The sequence below is a fragment of the Theropithecus gelada genome, chromosome 2 (genome assembly GCF_003255815.1).
Source record: "Theropithecus gelada isolate Dixy chromosome 2, Tgel_1.0, whole genome shotgun sequence".
Taxonomy (NCBI): domain Eukaryota; kingdom Metazoa; phylum Chordata; class Mammalia; order Primates; family Cercopithecidae; genus Theropithecus; species Theropithecus gelada.
The window spans coordinates 145,747,041-145,770,932 of record NC_037669.1 but is presented as its reverse complement, the minus strand read 5'-3'; the positions used below and the strand labels follow the sequence as shown (position 1 = coordinate 145,770,932).

The 23,892-nt window shown below is 36.0% G+C and overlaps 1 protein-coding gene and 1 non-coding gene across 2 annotated transcripts in view; one reads left to right on the top strand and one right to left on the bottom strand.

Moving 5' to 3' along the window:
• Positions 1–10,313: 10,313 nt before the first annotated feature.
• Positions 10,314–10,424, top strand: LOC112619806. The gene has a single exon (XR_003118309.1). It is a non-coding gene; the product is annotated as a U6 spliceosomal RNA (small nuclear RNA).
• Positions 10,425–15,408: 4,984 nt separating this feature from the next.
• The window catches only part of PLSCR5 (phospholipid scramblase family member 5), a 28,840-nt gene continuing 20,356 nt past the window's right edge, over positions 15,409–23,892 (bottom strand). Inside the window, exon 8 of the mRNA XM_025377502.1 lies at positions 15,409–15,579. The gene's annotated coding sequence lies outside the window, so the exon portion shown is untranslated. The remainder of the gene's footprint in view (positions 15,580–23,892) is intronic.

Here is a 23,892-nt window from a genome sequence, read left to right as displayed (position 1 = left end):
AAGTTCCAAGATTTGGAAAAATGGCGCTTTTTTGGTGCTTAACCTCGTGCTCACAGGTAATAATTTGGTACAGGTCCACAGTAGCTCCAAATGATCCCAAAAGCTGTCAGTGTCGTATGCTGTGGAAATACTTACTTTGGATTAGAGTTTGTGAAAATTCAAAGTCCATTTTTTGGAGAAGACTTGAGACCTTAAAACATCTCATGTACCCCATAAATATACCTACTATGTACCCACAAAAAAAAATCCCTTGAGTCCTGGAATAACCATAGGATATGAGTTTCAGAGGGACCTCTCAAAAGAAGCGCATTTTCTCCCATTACAATAGAGCTGAGTCACCTTTGCGGAGTACTTCGAGATCTCTGTATTAGTCCATTTTCACACTGCTATAAAGAACTGCTCAAGACAGAGTAATATATAAAGGAAAGAGGTTTAATTGACTCACAGTTCTGCATGGCGAAGGAGGACTCAGGAAACTTACAATTACGGAGGAAGGTAAAGGGGAAGCAAGGCATCTTGTTCACAAGGTGGCAGGAAGGAAAATGAATGCAAGAGGAACTACCAAACACTTATAAAACCATCAGATCTTGTGAGAACTCATTCGTTATCATGAGAACAGTGTGGGGGCAATTGCCCCCATGATACTATTACCTCCACCTAGTCTCTCCCTTGTCATGTGGGGATTATGTGGTTTATGGAGTTTACAATTCAAGATGAGGTTTTGGCTGGGGATACAGCTAAACTATATCATTCTACCCTTGATTCTGACCCCTTTCATATCTCATGTCCTCACATTTCAAAACACAATCATGCCTTTCCAACACTCCCGCAGAGTCTTAACTCATTCCAGCATTAACCCAAAAGATCCAAGTCCAAAGTCTCATATGAGACAAGGCAAATTCCTTCTACTTATGAGCCTGTAAAATCAAAAGCAAGTTAGTTACTTCCTAGATACAATGGGGATACAGGCATTGGGTAAATATACCCTTTTCAAATGGGAGCAACTGGCCAAAATAAAGGGGCTACAGACTGCATGCAAGTCCCAAATGGAGAGGGACAGTCAAATCTTAAAGCTTCAAAGTGGTCTCCTTTGATTCCATGTCTCATATCCAGGTCATGCTGATGCAAGAAGGAGATATTCACAGCCTTGGGCAGCTACACCCTTCTGGCTTTGCAGGGTACAGCCTCCCTCACAGCCACTTTCACAGGCTGGCATCGACTGCCTGTGACTTTTCCAGGTGGACAGTGCAAGTTGTCGGTAGATCTACCATTCTGGGGTCTGGAGGACAGTGGCCCTCTTCTCACAGCTCCCCTAGGCAGTGCCCCAGTGGGGGCTCTTTGTGGGGACTCCAACCCCCATTTTCTTTTTCATACTGCCCTGGCAGAAGTACTCCATGAGGGCTCAACCCCTGCAGCAAACTTTTGCCTAGGTATCCAGATGTTTCCATACATCCTCAGAAATCTAGGTGGAGGTTCGCAAACCTCAATTCTTGACTTCTGTGCACCTGCAGGAGCAACACCACATGTAAGCTTCCAAGACTTGGGGCTTGTACCCTCTGAAGCAAGGGCCTCAACTGTATGTTGGCCCCTTTTAGCTGCAGCTGGGACACAGGGAACCATGTTTTGAGACTCCACAAAGCAGTAAGGTTCTGGGCCTGGCCCATGAAATGACTTTTTCCTCCTATTCCTCCAGACCTATGAAGGGAGTAGCTGCCATGAAAACCCTTAACATGCCCTGGAGACATTTTCACCACTGTCTTGGTGATTAACATTTGGCTTCTTGTTACTTATGCAAATTTCTGCAGTCTGCTTAAATTTCTTCCCAGAATATGATTTTTTTTTTCTATTGTATGATTGGTCTGCAAATTTTCCAGACTTTTATGCTCTGCTTCTTTTTTAAACGTAAATTCAATTCCAAATCATCTTTTTGCGAATGCTTAAAACTGAATGCTTTTAACAGCACCCATGTCACATCTCAAACCCTTTGCTGCTTGGAAGTTTCTTCTGCCAGATACCCTATATCATTCTCTCAAATTCAAAGTACCGTAGATCTCTAGGGCAGAAGCAAAATGCCACCAATCTCTTTGCTAAAGCATAGCAAGAATCACCTTTATTCCAGTTCCCAACAAGTTCCTCATCTCCATCTGAGAGCACGTCAGTCTGGACTTCATTTTCCATAGCACTATCAGCATTTTGGTCAAAGCCATTCCACAAGTCTCTAGGAAGTTCCAAACTTTTCAACATCTTTCTGTCTTCTGAGCCCTGCAAACTGTTTCAACCTCTGCCTGTTACCCAGTTCCAAAGTTGCTTCCACATTTTCAGGTATCTTTTAAGCAGTACCCCACTCCCTATGGGTACCAATTTACTGTTTTAGCACATTTTCACACTGCTATAAAGAACTGTCCAAGACTGAGTAATTTATAAAAGAAAGAGGTTTAATGGACTTACAGTTCTGCATAGCTTGGGAGGCTTCAAGAAACTTACAATCATGGCAGAAGCATAAAGGGGAAGCAAGATACCTTTATCACAAGGCAGCAGAAAGGAGAACGAACCCAGGAGGAACTACTAAACACTTATAAAACCATCAGATCTCACGAGATCAGGAAAACAGCATAAGGCAAACTTATTCTATCAGGGAAACAGCATAAGGAAAACTGCCTTCATGATTCAATTACCTCCACCTGGTCTCTCCCTTGACATGTGGGAAATATGGGGATTACAATTCAAGATGAGATTTTGGGTGGGGACACAGACAAACCATATCAAACTCTTTTACAAATTATATATAGTTTTTTTTTCTTTTTTTTTTTTTTGAAAATATATCACTGTGTTGCCAGGCTAGAGTGCAGTAGCATGATCATGGCTCACTACAGACTCAACCTCTCAGGCTAACTTATCCTTCCACCTTAGGCTACCAATACCTGGGACTAAAGATGTCTATCATGCCCATCTAATTTTTATACTTTTGGCAGAGATGGGGTTTCGTCATGTTTCCCAGGCTGGTCTCGATCTCCTGGGCTCAAGAGTTCTACTCACCTTGGCTTCTCAAAGTTCTGGGATTACAGGCATGAGTCCACCACATCCAGTGTATAATTCTTTTTTGTAGAAGAAATGAAATATTTTATTTTGAAAAAGAGTGCAATTGTCTCTTGGAATCCTTGGGAGAGCTGTTCCAGAATCCCCCTCAGATATCCCAATCTGTGGATGCTTAAGTCCCATATGAAATGGTCTTGTATTTGCATGTGATCTACAAACTTTTTCCTCTATACTTTAAATAATCTCTAGATTATTTACAATGTCTATTAAAATCCACACATTTTACTTCATTTGTGTGGATTCAACATAGTACTCAGCAAAGCAAATTCAAGTTTTGGTTTTTGAAGTTCTATTACATTATTTTTTTCTGAATATTTTTGATTTGCACTTGGTTGAATCCACAGATGCAAAACCCAGGAATCCAGAGGGAAAATTGCCTTCATGAAATATGAAACAGAGCATAAAAACTACCAAGATTAGCATCTTCTGAATCAGAGTAGCATGGCCTTTTAGTGAGTGCAACTTTGCTTGCAATGGTTATTTCCCTTTTTACTGGCCAACGTAAACCTGTGGCCATCTTACAATAGGATATTTAAATTTAATTTTATCTTTTATTCCCATTCTTTCTCTCTTCCTCCCTACCCTGTTCATTTCTTTTCTTCCTTATTTTTCTGTTTTTTTTTTTTATTATTAAATTTCTGGCAGGTTTTCTCAATTTATCTTTCTTACCCTAAATTAATTTTAAAATTTAGTTTCCTATTTTCAACTCCTCCTGCCTCCCCCAAATATCCTTTAAAAAAAAAGTTTCAACCAGGCACAGTGGCTCATGCCTGTAATCCCAGCACTTTGGGAGGCCAAGGTGGGCAGATCATGAGGTCAAGAGATCAAGACCATCCTGGTCAATATGGTGAAACCCTGTTCTCTACTAAAAATACAAAAATTAGCTGAGCATGGGTGGCATGCGCCTGTAGTCCTAGCTACTTGGGAGGCTGAGGCAGAAAAATGGCTTGAACCTAGGAAGTGGAGGTTGCAGTGAGCCAAGATTGTGACACTGCACTCCAGCCTGGCAACAGAACGAGACTTTGTCTCAAAAAAAAGTTTCTTATCCTTGTTAGGTAGGTTTTTTTTTTTTTTTTTTTTTTTTTTTTTTTTTTTAATATTCCACAAGATATTAATTATTGATTGGGATTTTCCCCCACTTTTTTTCTTGCTACTTGCAATGTCTCTGTTTCTTTTATGTTTTGATTTTAGTTTTTCTGAGATCTTTCTTAAACGTCTGGGGATTTTCAGATAGTATATTATATTTATGCCAGAGGAAGTAAAATAGCAGATCTCAGCAGCAGGGTTTGTCCATCAATTTTCCACACCATGTGGTGATTTGTTTAAAATATGATTCTGTGAGGTATTTCCAAAATTTGTAGAGGTTTCTTTTTGTTCTTTAACTATTCAATTTCTCCACAGAACTTTTTTAATGTTCTATTACAAATTTTTTTGTCTCCTAGAAATATCATCAGAATAGTGAATATGTATTATTTAGTCCTCCCATGTGTCAATCAATGAATAACCTGTTTATCTATTGAATAGACATAAAATTGGGCAGTTAATACATCTTAAGATTCTGTTTTTAAGTTACTGAGTGACACTCATATTTTAATATTGCCCAAACCCATTTTGTTTTATAATGTATGTTATATTTATGTGTTCCAAATTCTAAAACTACAGTTTAGATATTTTACTACTGAAGTAAAAATAATCATAGTGCTTATAACATACAAGATGTAATATCATTGTATTAGTCTGTTCTCACAATGTTAATAAAGGCCTAACGGAGACTAGGTGATTTATAAAGGAAAGAGGTTTAATGGACTCACAGTTGCTCATGACTGGGGAGGCCTCACAATCATGGCAGAAGACAAAGGAAGAACAAAGACACATCTTACATGGTAGTGGACAAGATACTTTGTGCAGGGGAGCTTTTGTTTATAAAACCATCAGATCTCATGAAACTTATTCACTACTATGAGAACAATATGCGGTAAACCACCACTGTGATTCAATTATCTCCACCTGGCCCCACCCTTGACACCTGAAGATTATTGTAATTCAAGATGAGATGTGGGTGGGGACACAGCCAAACCATATCATTCTGCCCTAGACCCTCCCATATCTCATATTCTCACATTTCAAAACCAATCACGCTTCCCAACAGTCACCCAACATCTTGATTTATTTCAGCATTAACTCAAAAGTCCACAGTCCAGAGTCTCATTTGAGACAAGGCAAGTTCCTCTGCCTATGAGCCTGTAAAATCAAAAGCAAGTTAGCTACTTCCTAGATACAATGAGGGTATAGACATTGGGTAATTACATGCATTTCAAATGGCAGAAATTGGCAAAAATGAAGAGGTTGCAGGCCCCACACAAGTCTGAAATCCAGTGAGGCAGTAAAATCTGAAAGCTCCAAAATGATCCCCTTTGACTCCATGTCTCACATCCAGGTTATACTGATGCAAGAGGTGGGTTCCCATGGTCTTGGGAACTCTGTCCTTGTGGCTTTGCAGGGTTAAGCCCCCCTTCCGGCTGCTTCCCTGGGCCGGCTTTGACTGACTGCAGCTTTTCCAGGAGCACAGTGCAAGCTGTCAGTGGATCTACCATTCTGGGGTCTGGAGGACAGTGGCCCTCTTCTCACAGCTCCACTAGGCAGTGCCTCAGTGGGGATGCTGCGTGGGGGCTCCCACCCCACATTTCCCTTCCACACTGCCCTAGCAGTGAGGGCTCCACTCTCGCAGCAAACTTCTACCTCAACATCCAGGCATTTATATACATCCTGTGAAATCTAAATGGAGGTTCCCAAACCTCAATTCTTGACTTTCATGCACCTGCAGGCCTAACATTGCATGTAAGCCACCACGACTTAGGGCTTGCACACTCTGAAGCAACGGCCTGAGCTCTACATCGGCCCCTTTTAGCCACAGCTGGGATGCAGGGAACGAAGTCCTGAGATTGCATAAAACAACAAGGCCCTGGACCGGCCTATGGAAACCATTTTTTCATCCTAGGTCCCCAGTTTGTAATGGGAAAGGCTGCTGTGAAGACCTCTGTACTGCCCTGTGGACATTTTTCCCATTGTCTTGGTGATTAACATTTGGCTCCTTGTTACGTATGAGAATTTCTGCAGCTGGCTTGAATTTCTCGTCAGAACATGAGTATTTGTTTTCTATCACATTGTCAGGCTGCAAATGTTCTGAACTTTTATGCTCTGCTTCTTTTTTCAACATAAGTTTCAATTACGAGCCATATCTTTGTGAATGCATAAAACCAAATGCTTTTAACAGTACTCAAGTCACCTCTTTAACACCTTGCTGCTTAGAAATTTCTTCTACCAGATGGCCTAAATCATTTCTCTCAAGTTCAAAGTTCCACAGATCTCTAGGGCAGGAGCAAATGCCACCAGTCTCTTTGCTAAAACATAGCGAGAGTCACCTTTGCTCCAGTTCCAACAAGTTTCTCATCTCCATCTGAGACCACATCAACCTGGACCTTATTGCCCATATCACTATCACCATTTTGGTCAAAGCCATTTGACAAGTCTCTAGGAGGTTCCAAACTTTCCCACATTTTTGTGTCTTCTTTGGAGTCTTCCAAACTGTTCCAATCCTTTCTTGTTATCCAGTTCCAAAGTCACTTCCACATTTTTGGGTATCTTTACAGCAACACCTCACTACCCTGTGCCAATTTACTGTATCAGTCTATTCTGATGCTGCTAATAAAGACATACCTGAGACTGGTATAAAGGAAATTTATAAAGGAAAGAGGTTTGATGGACTCACAGTTCCACATGATTGGGGAGGCCTCACAAATCATGGCAGAAGATTAAAGAAGAGCAAAGGGACATCTTACATGGTGGCAGGAAAGAAAGCTTGTGCAGGGGTACTTCTACTTATAAAACCATCACATTTCATGAGACTTATTCACTACCAGAAGAACAATATGAGGGAAACTGACCCCATTTTTCAGTTATCTCCACCTGGCTCCACCCTTGACACATGAAAATTATTACATTTCAAGGTAAAATTTGAGTGGGGACACAGCCAAACCAAATCAATTATTGACACATGCAATGCAATAGCCACCCCTATGTTATGGATATAACATATATATTTTTGTCAGTTCATCTTGGTAAACATCTGGCTTTCTAGGCAGTTACCTGAGCTTGTAGTTACGTAAAACTCCTGTTTGTTTGTTTGTTCATTTTACATGGATGGTTGTGATGGAAGATTGACATACTCTCCATTTTGAAATTTCAATGATGAATATTAGTCAAGTCTTAGCTATTACAAGTATCTGCTTAAATTTTCATCTGTTCTACAATAAGACAATTGATCTTTATGGAAATTAATTATATCCAAAGCACAGTGTTCTTGACACCATGGGGAACAGACAGGAAAATGGTTCTGAGTCAAATCCTGCCCAGAACAAGCTCACAGTCTAATAAAGAAAGTGCATCAGGGACAGAAAGTAAATAGCTGTAATACACAGTAGAATATGGTAATTTCATAATAAACTTATCATTGCATTTTTTTTTTTTTTTTTGCATGAAGTGAATGGAGAAAGTAACACACACTGGAAAAAAATTAGAGAACAATTTTGAGGCAGAAACTATGTTGACGTTAAAAGATAAAGTGAATCAGGCATAGTGGCTCATGCCTGTTCAGTATTTCACGAAGCTTGGTGAGAATAGGTTGAGGATAGGAGTTTGAGACTAGCCTGAGCAAGATACTGAGATCCCATTTCTCCAAACAAACAAACAACCAACCAACCAAAAACACAACAACAACAAAAAATTAGCCAGGCATCCTGGCATGTGTCTATGGTCTCAGCTATTCAAGGAGGATGAGGTGGGAAGATTTCTTAAGCCCAGAAGTCAGGGCTGCAATAAGCTGTAATCACACAACTGCCCTCCAGCATGGGTGACAGAGTGAGACCCTGCCTCAAAAATAAAAACAAAAACTAAATATGAAGAGTATTTGGACCAGTAGAAAAATAGAAAAAAAAATGTACTAAGGGAGATGGAAAAGCATAAATGAATGCAGGGAAATCAGAGTGCCTCAAGCATAGTTAAATTTGAATAAAGTTAGTCAGGCTGAGATTTAAAATTAAGATGTCATTCTTTTTGCTTCAGAATTAAATTTGAAAGGTGTTATACTGATATTTCAACTTTTTAACCTTGAGGTTTCACTGCCTCCCTCTCTTGTAGGCTAATACATGTGCAGGTTTGTTTTTGTTTTCTTGTTTTTGTAATTGTACATAAATGTGTGAAGGGCAGGAATTAAAATCTGCATCCTGTGTGGTGATTTTTGATAATTCCTCAGCCCTCACAGCTGTTCAATTTGCAGTTTGAATAACTGAAACATTCCATCTTGCAAAGAGATTTACATTTTGGTATTCTCTGGAAGATACAACCAGGCATAAACACAGTGAGTGATGTGCCTATATAAATGTCTGTTGCAGTCATAAATGCACATGGTGGACCCTATTTTATGAGAACAAAGGGATAGAATTACAACTTGAATATCAAGAGTTGAAATATGTTTTACCTCCCACAATGAGAAAGAATCATAAGTCATAGCAAAGACTTTACTTTAAGGGTCAGTCACTGTAAATCATTTTATAATTATTGAATACATGTTTTTAAAAATCCATTCTACTTTACTTATAATATTTATTTTTGCAAAATCTATGTTATTTATAATACAAAGCAATACAATAATGTTTCCGTACATTCAATCTCATGGAAAAGGTGAATAGTTCACTCATAGTGGTTATTAAAGACTGTGGGTAAGAAGGAGATAACATTAATTTCCTGTAGCTGAAAATGTTTTATAATATATATATGACAGAATTTTATATTTGCTTCAGAAAAGTAATACTAATATCTAAGAAAACAACTAACAGTTTGTCAATTACTTGTGACAGTTTGTGAATCACTCATGTGGATTATACATTTACAATTTTCCTTTTCTTTCTTTTATAGTATTATGAAATAAAGCAAAAAATTAAGATTCTGTTTTATTTTCTTTTAATAATACACAAATCTGGCTCCTAATTCTTGTGCCAAAGTGCAGAGTGACTGGTGCATTTATTAAGCATATGTAAGCAAAACAGTCAGCAACTGATTATACATTTGTTTATGTGAAATCTACATGTTTTGATTACTTTTTCTTGTTTTGGTTAGTGATGTCTTTATTGCTGATACTTACCTTTATTTGAGAATGAAAAGACATAATATTTATAATTTGTAGATTATGCTTCTTACCAACACTTATGTTAAAATATTTCCTGGAAAGGGAGTGAAAACTCTTAATTCAAATAGAAAATAAAAATTTTCTTTGGATTATACTAAATCATAGCTGTTCCAGGAACATAGTAATATGTTTATATTGCATGTGTAATTTACATTTCCTTTTATTTATTTTTCAGACCCTTTTTTTCTTCCTTAATGGATGTATTAATTCTTCAAATTCCTCAAAATACAGTAAAACTTTGTTTTTAAAGTTTTTTTATGTTTTTTGATTTACATTTGTTTCTTCATTGGTCAGCTATGTTTTGGTTATCTTGGTTTTCTATGCTTCATATATGTAGTGGTTCTTAGTTCACTTATATTTAAGAATGGAAGACTGGTGACTCTTGTTATTTTTCTCCGTTGTATATACTGTTGTCCATTTTTCTACTAGATCTCTCCCACTAGTAGGACTAGGATTGGGAACCAAGGTAGAGACTGTGCTTATCGCAACTAGGGTGAGCAGATGAGGAAATCACTCTTTGGATGCTAAAATGAGGAGAACTTCTTCCTTTGGCGTGGGAAGCCATTCCAGAAACTTCAAAATCTTGGTTCTCCCTGTGCAATTAATTAAGATTCAATAAGAGTACTAATTTGTATTCCTGAAAGTATAATGCTGGGCTGCTTAGGCTTAGCGTTCATTGAGACAAGGAAGAGGCTAGCAGTGAGGTTGGTGTGGGACACCTGACTAGCGTATTTCATTAGACAGACTTTCAATTAACTCTGTTTTTAGTTGTTCTTCGTACTCCCACCTTGCATGGTATTGCTGTCTTTGAGCCAGGTAGCTCCCTGGGATAAGGACTTTTCTCCATCATAAACTGTTCGCATGTACACATTTAATCTGACTGATAGGTTCACATATTCCTCGATCCATCAGTGTTCCAATATGACTTGGAATTTCAGCCTAGAATTTATGAGTATCTTTTAAAAAATATCCTGTGCTTGCTTTGGCAGCACATATACCAAAATTGGAACGATACAGAGAAGATTAGCATGGCCCCTGCACAAGGATGACACACAAATTTGTGATGCAAATTTGAGAGGTTGTTTTGTCTATCATCATTTGCATTTGCTATAATTGTATTGGGGACTTAGGAGAGAGGAGAGACAAGTTATTTTCATTGCGCCATTTTGAACTTTAAAAGGCACTTTCAGACACTTAGTTTTAAAAGATCAGTCTACACCAGGTGTGGTGGCTAGTGCCTGTAATTCCAGCACTTTGGGAAGCTGAGGAGGGCGGGTCACCAGGTCAGGAGATCGAGACCATCCTGGCCAACATGGTGAAACCCCATCTCTACTAAAATACCGAAAAAAACAAAAACAAAACAAAACAAAAATCCCAACAACAACAAAAAAACAAAACTGTAGTCCCAGCAACTCGGGAGGCTGAGGCAGGAGAATCACTTGAACCCGGGAGGTAGAGGTGGCAATGAGCCGAGATCACGCCACTGCACTCCCGCCTGGAGACAGAGGAGACTCCATCTCAAAAAAAAAAAAAGAAAAAAAAAAAAAGATTAATCTAGCAATTATATGGAGAATGGATTGTAGGATAGACTGGATGGTGTCAGGGAGAATAAGCAGGTTTAGGAATAAGATAATGACAGTTGTGAATACACAAGAAGAAATAATTTCTTCCCTTAGAATAACAGATACAATTTTAAGGTAAATACAATATGTGAATATCCAGACTACATTCTGCTCTAAATTATTTTCTAATTCTATAATTAGGTTCTACTGCTAACTTTAATTGATAAATTATATTTTCTAAAATCTAATATGGAACCATGACATCTGGGTTTGCATGCAACCCATACAGAGGAATTTATTCAAAGTTAGAAGCTCTAATTCTTTATCTAATTCTTTATTTTTCTTTGTGTTTTTTCTATAACCCCAGAAAAATTATATCTGAGCTTAATCTTTTAACTCATGATTAACAGAATGTGCAGGCTTTTGATTCTGGAATAAGTACCTCACTCTTACTAGAATAACAGGTTTATTGAGCTGATTTTATATTATTATTCTCTGGACTTTGTTTATATTTCTGGTAATTCCTCTGCAGCAAAATAAAATAGTCCCGGCTTCATTACGACCTGGCAGTGTTACCCTCTCCCAGATCATCGTGATTGTTATTAACTTTTTATGTTAATTCTAAGTTATTTTTCTTGTATTTTTAAAAGTCACCTAGTTTATCTGCTTTCTTGCTTTTCATTTTGCCCAGATGCATTAAATTAGGACCCTCAACAAAATAAATTTAAACTGCCTTCTCCAAGGCCGAAAAATATTCTAAGATCTAAATCCAAAGGAAATAACTAAATCCTATCTTTTTTGTTAACTTGCTGTAGCATTTAGCCTGGTTAATCACCGCCCACTTTATAGAAATCTCTCCTCTCTTAATTTCTAAAGCATCAGACTTTTGTTTTTCCTGCTATTCTCTAGGCAGTTTTGCTCTGTCCCTTGTGGACTCTTCTATTCTTGAAAGTATGGTGTCCTAGGGCTTTCTTCCACTTTTGACACTTATCTTTTCCTGCTATATAGCTTCAAGGTTTTACGTCATGCACTCACGGTTTAAATTTCTAAGTTCAAAACTTTAAGCTAGAGCATTCTCCTGGCAGGTACTTGCAAATTTTCTGGACTTTGATGTTCCATAAGCACCTCAAGACCAGTACATTAAGAAATGAATTCCACCTTCTCAACTTCTCTTCTTACTGCACTTACGTGCTGTAAAATAAACTAGTAATGAAAGTATTACAGTATGCATTGATGGTAAATTAGATACCAACTAATTTCAGAGTATATATTTTGTCCTATTTATTATTTTGATGAAAGGACACATACATCCTCATAAATTATACACCTACAATGCACCCATAAATATAACAATTTAAAACACTTTTTAAAAAGGGTGAATATATCTTTCCCACCTTGAGTTCTCATGTTGGATTGATGCCATATCAAATCAAATAACCACTGAATTTTGTGAAATAAAATACTAACAGCTGAGATTCTAATATGTTGGGTAGTATGATAAATCCCAGGAAAACTTATCCATCTTTATGAGTTAGACATTCTGACAAATAAATCAATGAAAAAATGAAATAGATATGTACCAAAGATGGATTTAGTTAGAAACAACTGAAAAGAAAGGTTGACAGTAGTCATATAGAAAAGAAACATTATTTTTAAAAATTTTATTCTTAACTTTTTTTCCTATGAATTCAAATGTCACAAGGTTTTCCTTATGAGGCAAATCTGAATAATTATTTTGAAAAATAGTTGTACTTTAACGATTGTGTGTGTATGAGCCATGTGTGTGCTTATATGTATTTTTATATCTATATATTAAATGGGTTTATTGTTCAAAAATTTAAAAACACAGAATTATTTAAGGTAGTATTTAATTTCCCCCATTATGCCTGACCCTACATTGAAATATTTACTGTCAAAATTTTGGTATGTATTCTAGATTTTTGAATTTTAGAATGCTCTATTTAGTGTACATGTAATTATTTTTGTTTATTAACATTTTAAATGTATTATTTCATCTCATTCAATTTCATTTCAGTATTCACATGCTCTGAGAAGGGCTTGGTTTTCCTTTACCAACAATATTACAGATACTTTTCATCCCTGCTTCCTTCCCTTCCACTCCCATCTACTTGGCTACCAATCTATTTCATTGTTAAGAGGAGATGATTCCATTATATGTTTGAACAATAATTTATTAACTAAGTCACCATTGGTGAACATTAGTATGTCTTCATTTATTTTACTGAGAATATTAAAACAATGTTGCAGCAAGCACCCTGACACATCTTTGAAAGCTTTTGTGATTACTTAGCAAATCTACAGGCAAAATTGCTTACTCGACTAAAATATACATTTAGAATGAATGCACTTGAAGCAAATTTTCTCTCCTGATTAGTTGTATCAATTTACCTTACTGCCAAGTATATATACTTTCTTGAATCTTTGATAACAATGGATAATTCAGATTTTTGAATCTTCTATTCTGATTCATTTCTTTAATAGATACTTTGAACATAATTTTATTTTTACTGGCCATTAATACTGTCTTTTAGTGATTTTTATGTTCCTGTGCTTTTCCTATTTTCTTTCAGTATATTTGTCTCATATATTTGCAGAAGCTCTTTCCTCATTATGGATAAGCACTGTGTCGTCTTTTATATTGCAAGCTTTTTTTTCAATTGTCTTAGTTTTCATTTGCCGTAGTTGTTTTTTAATTTATTGCATAAAAGGAACGTTAATGTTGAATTCTACTTCTCTATTTTTATATCTAGATTTATATTTGTATGTGGCCTAAAATCATATTTTAATTTTTCTAAATGGTCGTATTAGATAACAATCTTTTCAGCTTCATGTTACAGTGTACCTGAACACTTGTGACTTAAGCAATAACACCTTAATGGTCTCAGCTAAGAATTTTGGAGGTAGGTAGTCCAGGACAGGGAAAACAATTTCATCGTATCATCAAAGACCTGTGTTCCTTCTGTGGTTTTTAGTTTACACCTTTAGAGTATTGGCTTGTTGACTTGTTCACACAAGATCAATGCTCTGTTTTCAGGTATCACATTGTGTTCCCTGGAGGAAGAAGTAATCAGAAAAATAGAACCGGCAACATCTTCCCCTTTTTACAGAAAAGTAAATGCTTTACTAAAAGTCCTAATACAGTTATGGTTATGTTTCATTGACAATACCTGACTACATGGGGCCCCTAGATACAAGGAAGCTGAGAAAGTAATAGACGTAGGGCTGTAGAGTAGAACTATAATCTAGCTATCATGCTTTTAAACATATATCAAAAACATCTTACATGGCTTTTAGATGATTGTGTACCTGTTCTTCTGCTGTAGCAAGTAAGGAACATAACATTTTCATATTCCTTTTTCTCTTTCTTTCTCTCTCTATCACACACACAGACCACACATTTAGCCTCTGAGATTGATATGGACAAAAGGGAGTCTGGAAATGCACTAGCTAAACAAAAGTGGCTCCATGTTGGCTAAGGTTTTCCTTACCAGAGTTTATTGAATGATTATTCAATGAAAAATAGTCATTTATTTATTGACTTATTCCTTTGAAAACATCCTTTTATCATAAATTAACTTTCCATATAGAGTAAGCATCATTATATTTCTGGACTATGTATGGCTTTTTTTTTTTTTTTTTAAATTTCTACTAAGAACCAAACTGTCTTAGTTCCTGTAATTCTTCTTATTTGTACTGAGAGGCTGTGAGAGCCAGTAACTGTGTTTCTGGAACTTGGCTGCCAAGAATCAGGAAGACACATTCCTATTTATGATTGCATGTCTATTTCTCCCAGCTGTGTTTTGTGGGCCAGAATAACCTCACTCATTAAGATTGTCTGACTAAGTTAAATTTACGAACAACCCTCAGGAAGAACTTACTTTCCACAAAAAAATATGTGTTGTTCTGAATTTGATCACAATCATACGGGTTCCCCAGAGTTAGATCTAGGAGCTTAATACTTCTCTCAAATCTTCACAATATTTCCGTTGATCAAAAAAGTTATCTCATGGTTTTGAAAGCTGAGCCACTAATTTGAAATACCTTAGAGCAGATCTATGTCCGGGCTGGCATTCTTTTAAATGTATATCTTAAATAAATCAATATAGCTTTTACGTGATTTGCATACCTGTGCTTCTGCTGTAGCAATTAAGAAATTTAACCTTTTCCACTTCTCTCTCTCTCTCTCTCTCTCATACACACACACACACACACATTATATGTAATTATTTTTTAATTTTACAAGAATTGAATCATAGTTCTGCACACATGCAAAGTAAATGCTTTTCCTTTACCACCTATATTATAATTTCCATCCTGTCTATCTCTTTATGTATTTTATCATCTAAAAATCTCATTTTTAGAGAACTCCATTCTATGTATGAACCATAATTTATTAAACAATTTACCATGGTGAGCATTTTATATATTTATGTATAGTCTTTTTATACATACTCTTATATAGCAGAAAGACTTGTGGGCACAAAGTAAAACAAAGTAATTTAGTTTTTATATTTCTCATTTTCTAAGTCTTCAGTGTACAGAGGTTGTACCTGGTCATCTCTGATGGTATGTACAACTGAAACCCTCTGTTTTCTTGTGAGGTCCAATGCAGGCCAGTCATATGTGTGGAAGTGCTTTGAAATATTCTAAAGAATTCTAAAAAATAAGATGATATCATTGTTATTATTGCTTAAAGATAATAGGGTAGAGATCTATAATGGGATTCCAGAGGGGCATTATAGTACTATAATATAAAGTCTCAGGCTAAAAGAAAGTCTATGTAAGTAAGCCAGACACTGATTACTAAAGCATTTGAAAGCCAAATTTTGGATCTGGACTTAAAAATAGAAGTTATACTATTTTGTCAGCATTAGAAAAGAAGGTGTTTATGACACTGGTTGTATGTTAGAATTACTAGTCATTTAAAAAAAAAGAATTAAGTGCCTTAAAAGATACTCTTGGAGATTTTGACTTAATTGATACAGAATGAGGTCTGGGTATGGATATTTTTTAAAAATAGCTATGCTATTTAAACGTTTAACCTGGGTTAAAAGTCAACATAGAATAAGTTGACTTTTCTACATTTATATTGCTTTTCCTTGCTTCTGACCCAGACCCTAACTCTAGATAGAATATTTATTATGGTTTTGTGTTCGTATCACCTTGCTATCTTAAAAGCCTATTTAAAATGGTGGGGCATTCGTATCCATTGTTAGACCTACTCACACTTGCTCGATGACCTTGAGTCCCCAAACTGGGACTTGACTCTATGGATGTGTCTTGGCTTGGCCTACAAATTTCCTCTGAAGGTGATCAAGATGCAACATACAAATGATCAAAAATGAGTAGATTTTCTGCATAACTTTAAATAATTTTAGATTTTGTATACTGATGATTTAACTCTTAAGTGACAAATAGAAAATCAGAGTTGGGACTCTACTTTCAATTACATGCTTGATTTTATGGTGCTTTTATTTAACTATGATAAGCCAATGTCACTCAGTTTCCTTAGAAAAATAGGAATATATGCATTCACTAAATTGATGGAAATTGTCCATCAATTCAGTCTGCTCATTAAAAATAATAATTACTAAACTCTCATCATGTGCATAATCCATCAACAAATACAGTGTTTCTCAGTTTATTAAAAACATAACATCAAATTTCACCCTTCTACATACAAAATTGATGTGTTTTATTTCCCAGATTACAGAAAGAACAAAATGAATGCTCAATAGAAATTTGTATTTTCAAGATTCTGCTGGTGTAGCTAAGCAATGTCATCACAATGTGAAGTGTTGCTGCCATCTGCAGCATGAAAGACTTATTAAACGTGTATATTACCTAGGCATATGTAACTGGATTTAAAAAGTAAGAACTGTTTAATTTCAATTTCTCTATTAATCTTTCTGTGTATTTTCTACAGCTAGCCTTCAACGTAATTAAAAATATGGTATAGTTTAAAACATTCGATGTACTTAAGTATATAATACAGGTGCAAAAATGAATACTGACATTTTATTTTCTTTTATTATTTGGTTAAGCTACAATTAATACTGAAGAGGCAATGAAATGGTAGACCAAAACCACATTTATGATTTATTGATATTGGAAAATATTTTCCAAATCTTTTATGTTTAATAAAGTTTTTTAAATTAAATAATCCAATATAATGTAAACTTTTTCTCAAAGGTATTTTTTCAGGCTTACACATTAGCTACTTCATCAATTATATGGAATAATAACCAAAAAGATATCCACAGAATAACACCACAGATATACGATCAGTGGATGAAAGATTTAAAGTTGTTTATATGTTACCTTTCTAAATAGAGACAGCACATAATATTGATGAGAATATTATTAATTCAGGTCTTAAAGGAATAAAAGCACCTCTCCCCTAGTTTTTTGGATTCTCATTTTATTTTATTTTAGCAGTTATTTCATCATGCCATTTCCTGCCCACTCATATTCTTCATTCTGGAAGGTCGACAAAAAGCTAACAGTTTTGTAAAATCTGGCAAGTTACTTAATCTTCCTGAGCATTGATTTTTTTCATCTATACCTTTGGGCTTATAATGTGTGGCACTGGAATCAGATGAGAAATGTATGTAAGAAGTCTAGCCCAGTGTCTCATAATGCTCATTAATGCTAGGCTTTATGTATTTGTGAAACAAATAGTCTTATTGCATTTTAATTTTGTTTCAGGCAAAATATCAGATTTTAATATTTGAAATCTCTTATAGTTCTATTGTAATTGTTTTTAAAAATACAATATATTTATAATTAAATCAAAAATGCCTTGAAATGCATTTTCAATAATGCTGATAATAATATTTGGCAGGCAGTCATAAAATAGAGGCTCAGTTAGTTAAAACTAGTTAGTTTTTTCTATTTCTTTAACAAGATTTTTAATGAAAATTTTTTTCTTTTTAAGATATATTATAGATCACTTAAATTATTCAATTCAAATTATTTAAATAAGTGATGCCTAAGTTTAACACCTAGACAGTTGGAATGAACCACAATACATGTCACTAAGTACAATTTCCACCTATTTTTAATGGCAAAAATTTCACAGCATAAGAAATAGACAAAATCCATTTACATTTATTTAGAGAAATTTTATTAAAAAGAAAAAAAGAAATTTTTCTTCTAAGATGAGCAAAACACAATGTAAGGAGAAATGATAAAAATCAAAGTGTAGAGCAAGGAAAAAATGCTTAATTTGAAAAGTCAAAATATGATAAACAATAATTTCATTTCACCTTATTTTAGCAATTAAAGAAACAATAATATAAAACTTACAAAACAGGAATGAGAGTAAATTATGAAGTAGTAAATGTTTATGCTATTTCTTCAGTTCGTTTTCGTTTTGAAAATAAAATATAACAAATCTAAAAATAATAGGTCTGTAAACCTCTAATTAAGGCTCAAATGAATTAGAATTTCAGTGTGCAACCTGTCTAGGCTATAACCTGAATTCTTCAGATCATCTATCCAAATCTCTCTTTTGTAGGGAAGTCTAATTTATTTAACAAGTTTTATCTTCCTTCCTTCAAGATATTATGGCTTCGGAAAAATACTGTTTTGTTCCCCCTTAATTGTTGTCTATTCGCTCAGATTCAGTTTCTGAGTTTCACTACCGTTTCTAAACAATTGCCAAAGCCCCTAGAGGATGCTTTGGCCAAATACAGACAAAGTACATAAATTCAGAAGAAAATATTATTTGAATCATGATCTAGCACCATTACTTGGAGGATACCTGGGGCACAGCTGAGTGGGAAGATGTGGCCTAGCCCAAGAGTGTCTGACCTCATTAAGCACATTCTGATCTTATGCATCCTCTTCATTCTTCATTTTGACTACTATATTTCTATCTCTTCTGTGCCTTTGTTTGTGCTGCGCTCTTGGCTTGGAATGTTCTCCCAGCCAAACACTTCCTAGCTTTGACCCCACCTAGCATGGAAGACACATATTCAACTCATGGGTTATTTGTTAGCTACTCTCTAGGGGTACTAACCTTCCACCTTAAATGATATTGGATGCTTCCTTTTTTTGTGCCTTTGTGGTAAATTCTCTTTATTGTAGCACCTGTAACACTGAATTGAACCTGTTCTTATGAGTGTCATGGCCATACCTTCAGTTTCTAATGACAAAAATTGGAATGAACTGATTTTTTATACTAGAATTCTTAAAATCCTTTACATTCCATATCTAACGAAATGCCAAGTTTTGTCATTTCCTCTTCCTAACCTTGCCTTGCAAGACTGTATGTGATTTAACCCCTGGCTACTTTTCCTACAGCTGTTCATTTCTCTCTCTCTCGTTTACTGTACTCCATACCGGCTTCCTGTGCTTCTCACACTTGCCCAGTTGCTCTCGACTCAGAGCGTTTGAATTTGCCTTTTTTTTTTTTTTTTCTTTTTTTCTTTTTTAATTGAGACGGAGTCTTGCTCTGTCACCCAGGCTGGAGTGCAGTGGCGCGATCTCAGCTTACTGCAATCTCGGCCTCCCAGGTTCAAGAAATTGTTCTACCTCAGCCTCCTGAGTAGCTGGGACTACAGGCGCACGCTGCCACGCCCAGTTAATTTTTTGTATTTTAGTGGAGATGGAGTTTCACCATGTTGCCCAGGCTGGTTGAGAACCCCAGAGCTCAGGCAAGCCACTCACCTTGGCCTGCCAAAGTGCTGGGATTACAGGCGTGAACCACTGCACCTGCCCTGCATTTGCTTTTATATCTGTCTGATACACTCTTTTCCTAAATATTCTTAAGTCTTGCTTTCTTCTTTCTCGTCTATGCTAAAATGTAACAGCAGTTCTATTTCTATTTTGTTACTCTGAATTACTTTTTTTCACGGGTTTGAGGGTGTAAAATTCTCATCCTCCTAGGAAAGAATTGATTGTTCACTCCTTGCATTAACAATCAAACGAGTAACAATCAAAACTAGTATTAAACCTGTTTAATCAATCAATGATTGATTACAAAAGTACACACGCTTCTGAAAGATAATCGGAAACATCTTCTTCACATAATTTCTGAAAATCAGATAATCAGTAATAACTTTAGTCCAGTGAACAGATTCCTAAGGGTCAGCCAGTCAGCAATTAGTATAGTGAACATATTTACATAGCTAAAATCATACTCCATCATTTAAACTCCACACTTTCCCAAAACCCTATATAATTTACCTTCTTTGCTTATAAATTGTGTCTTGCAAAACCAGTTCTCCCTTGCCTGAATACATAATAAGTTTAGCTTTTTGTTTTAGATATTGAGTGGTAGATTCCTTGTCAATATTTGTGATTATCTATGGTAACCTTATCATGTTGGTTTACTATCAACTCTATTCTACGTAAGCTCCACAAAGGCAGGCACCTTGTTGCTTTTGTTTACTGCTATAACTTAATGCTGGCATTGATGCCTAGTACAGTGTATGCATTCCAAAAATATTTGTTGAAGAGAGTTTACAGCAGGGACAATGTACCATTGAGTATAACATCCCCATTGCCTAATATGGAGCCTAGTACATAGAAGTGGTTTCAAAAACATTAGCTAAATAAGTGAATGAATAAGAAAAAGTTCAGGAGTGACTCTAGAATACAATGTTTTGTATTCTTGAAAATTGCTAAGAGCAGATTTTAAGTGTTCCCAGCACAAAAAAAAAAGTGAGATAATGCCTATGTTAATTAGCTCAACTTAGCCATTCTGCAATGTATAGATATATTTCAATACATCATGTTGTACATGATAAATATTATATTTTTATTGGTCAATTATAAAATAAATAAAAATGAAAAAAAAGATTGTGTATTATTTAAAACATTTTTAGGAACATCCTTGAAGTAAACCAGAAAGTATTCAGATCTTAATGGGTCCATATAGTTCTCATAAACTCACTTCTCTTTTTAGAAATATTCTAGTTGAAAAGATACCCACTTTCCTTTTTGACATCTCTTTTTGAAAGACTTAAAGGCATTGCAATTTCCATGACTAAAACTGAACGCATGCTCTTTGCACTAAACCAGATCCTCTTTTAATATTTCCTCTGTCAGTAAACGGCAAAGGCCTGAAATCCTTTCTTGCTCACAGAGAGTAGGTAGGGAGAAACTGGTCAGGCAGTCAGTTAGTGTGGGTCCTTGGTTGAGTTCTTTCAACCAAAGAACAGTCTGCAAGCATAAATAAGGGAACTTGCACAGGAGAGCTTGTCTAAGACATGGCCACACTACATAAATAAGACAGGCCACACGACTGACTTGCCCAGACATGTCTGCAATGGAAAATTCCATCCCCTGACACATGTGCAGTAAGGGGAACAAAGCAATATGGAGTAACTCAAGGTAAGGGCCTGCATGCACACTAGGAGGACAGGGTGGAGCTACCAGAAATTTGCACTTTATGCAAATTAGATGCCCGGCCCTCATTGGTTTCTTATAAAAGCCTCTGTATTCAACTGTAAAATGACAACCCTTTTCTGGGACCCCTCTCTGAGGCAGAGAGCTTTCTCTCTTTCTTTTGCTTATTAAACTGTTGTTCTAACCTCACCCTTGGCATGTCGCATTCTTGATTTTCTTGGCTATGGGACAAAGAACTTTGGAAAAATTTAGTTTGTAGTTTAAAAGAGAATAGCCCTTCCCAGAACAAAACTGCCTCTATAAATCTAATGAAAGGCCACCAGGTTAAAAGGATGAGAGGGGCCTGAATTCTGCTAAGATGCAGGTGTAATTAAAAGATTACCAGCCATTATACTGCAGGTCACAAGATTTACAACTTTCCCAGTTACTCCTGTAAGTACCATTACTATCACAGAAACTAAGTTTGGCTTTTTGAAATGTCTTGTCAGGCTTTTGCATTTCAAATAACCAAATGGTCCTGCCTACACCAGCAATTCCTCTGTGGCTTCCACCGAGAAGTGGACTCAGTGCACGGAGACCATTTTCCACACGCCTATGTTTGTATCCCCAGCCAATCAGCAGCACCCATTCCCTAGCCACTTGCTTGACAAATGATTCTTGAAAAACCCTAGCCTTCAAATTTTCAGGGAGACTGATTTGAGTAATAATTAAATCCAGCATCACTCCCTCCTTCTCTGACCATGTCAAATTGCCATACCTTAGCATCTTGTCCATCTCCATTAAACACTTCTCATATCTGAAATGTAATATGTATTCTTGTCATTATTGGATTAAAAGCTATCTCTTCAACTAAACTGTTACCACTATAAGAGAAGGGTCTAGATATTTGGCATGTAAGAGCAAGTAAATAAATATTTATTTCAATGAATGAATGAATGAGAGGTGTGTGGATCTGGTCAAGTCTTTCCCAGTAAACACAGTAAACAGAGTTGGAGTAAACAGAGTTGGAGCCTGTGTTCTGGGGTTGTTCTGGGGACAAGAAGCAGTAGTGCACTAGGAAACACTGTTGTACAAGTATCAGTCCTGTTCTAGACCTGCATGCTTTTCACTAAAAATCATAAGGTCTTGCTAGTCTCTCATGGACTTACGTTTGGTGGAAAAGGGAAAAGTAGAGCATAGAAGAGATAAGAAGATCAATTTTACCTTTAATAAGAAAGGAGAGACAGGATGGGTCTCAGTTTATTGTACTATGCCAACTTGGAATCAAAGCAGTACATCAGGTTTTTATTTAAATGCAGCCAATTTAAAAATGAGTGATATATTCTAAGAAGGATTTTAATCTTTAGTGAGTCTTCCTTAGGTGTAAGTGTTGAATCTCTGTCCAATAGTTTTAGGGTTCATTTAATATTAAAAAAACCTCCAAAGCAGTTTATCATGGTAAAATGCAGCACTTACAAATGATATTTTCTTTTTCCCATTTTTGCCCCATGGTGAAAATCTCAGCTGTTGCTGTTGTGACATCAGTTATAAAAATCTTATATTTTAGAAATCAAAAGTAAACGACAAGAGAAGATAGGAAAACAAGATTATCTTTAGGAAGAAAATTTGGGACATGAAGCAGGGGTGCTGGGTGGGAAGGGGGGAAGACGATTTCCCAGGCAGTCATCCTCATACTGTCTGATTTTCCTTTGCTGTCATTTTATTTTGTTACCCTACCAGAAATTTATATAAAGCAAGGTGCCTGGCATATTATTTGTCCTCCATTTTATTAGTTAATAAGCATCAGTTTTAAAAGTGTAATTTACTTTAGCTGATTATAAGAAAGCCATAAATCCCATATACTTGAGCTGCAATAGATTAAGAGGAAAGGGAAGGAATGCTGAGCTCTCCTTCATCATCACCAGAGTTCTTCAAGGTAATACAAGAGTCTCAAGGAGATCCCCAAAGATCAGAGTTTAACTTTGCAGCACTGGCAAAGAGCGAAACTAGATTCCAGGTTATGTCTATTGCACACAAGACCTTTGTTCCCTTCTATGACTGCATTGCTTCCAGCATGTAGGTGATACCAGTTACACTGAAAAAATGAATGGTATGACTGGGAGAAAGCTTGCATGTGATTTTAAAATACAGTTATTTTTTGGTAGTTAATACCTAAACCACTCTGCCTCAGGTACAAGATATGTTATGGTCGATTGAGGCAATATATAGTCTTTACATGCCAAAGGTCGGAGGAGGGGGTTGTCAGAAAAGGTTCAGGTGTAAATAAGGACAAATTAACTGAAGAATACTGAACCAGAATATGGGGGAAAGAAGTTTTTCATTTTTATGTTATACAGCATGAAGCCCTTACTCCAGAATCTAGAACTGAATTGCTATTTGTGCGCTCTTTGGGGAATTTAACTACCACCCATAATGTTATTTCTAGGAAATGATCATCTCCTAATTTCAAATGACTCTAACTTGACTAACTTAGTAACAGATGTTCAGCATGCATTCCCTTTTTCTAAGTGAAGAATTGCCTGGAGTTTCTCAAAACACCATTATATGTACATAAATCTGTAGGTAGTATTTGTGTAAGTCTAAAACAGAGCCTACATGGCTACATGGTGCCTT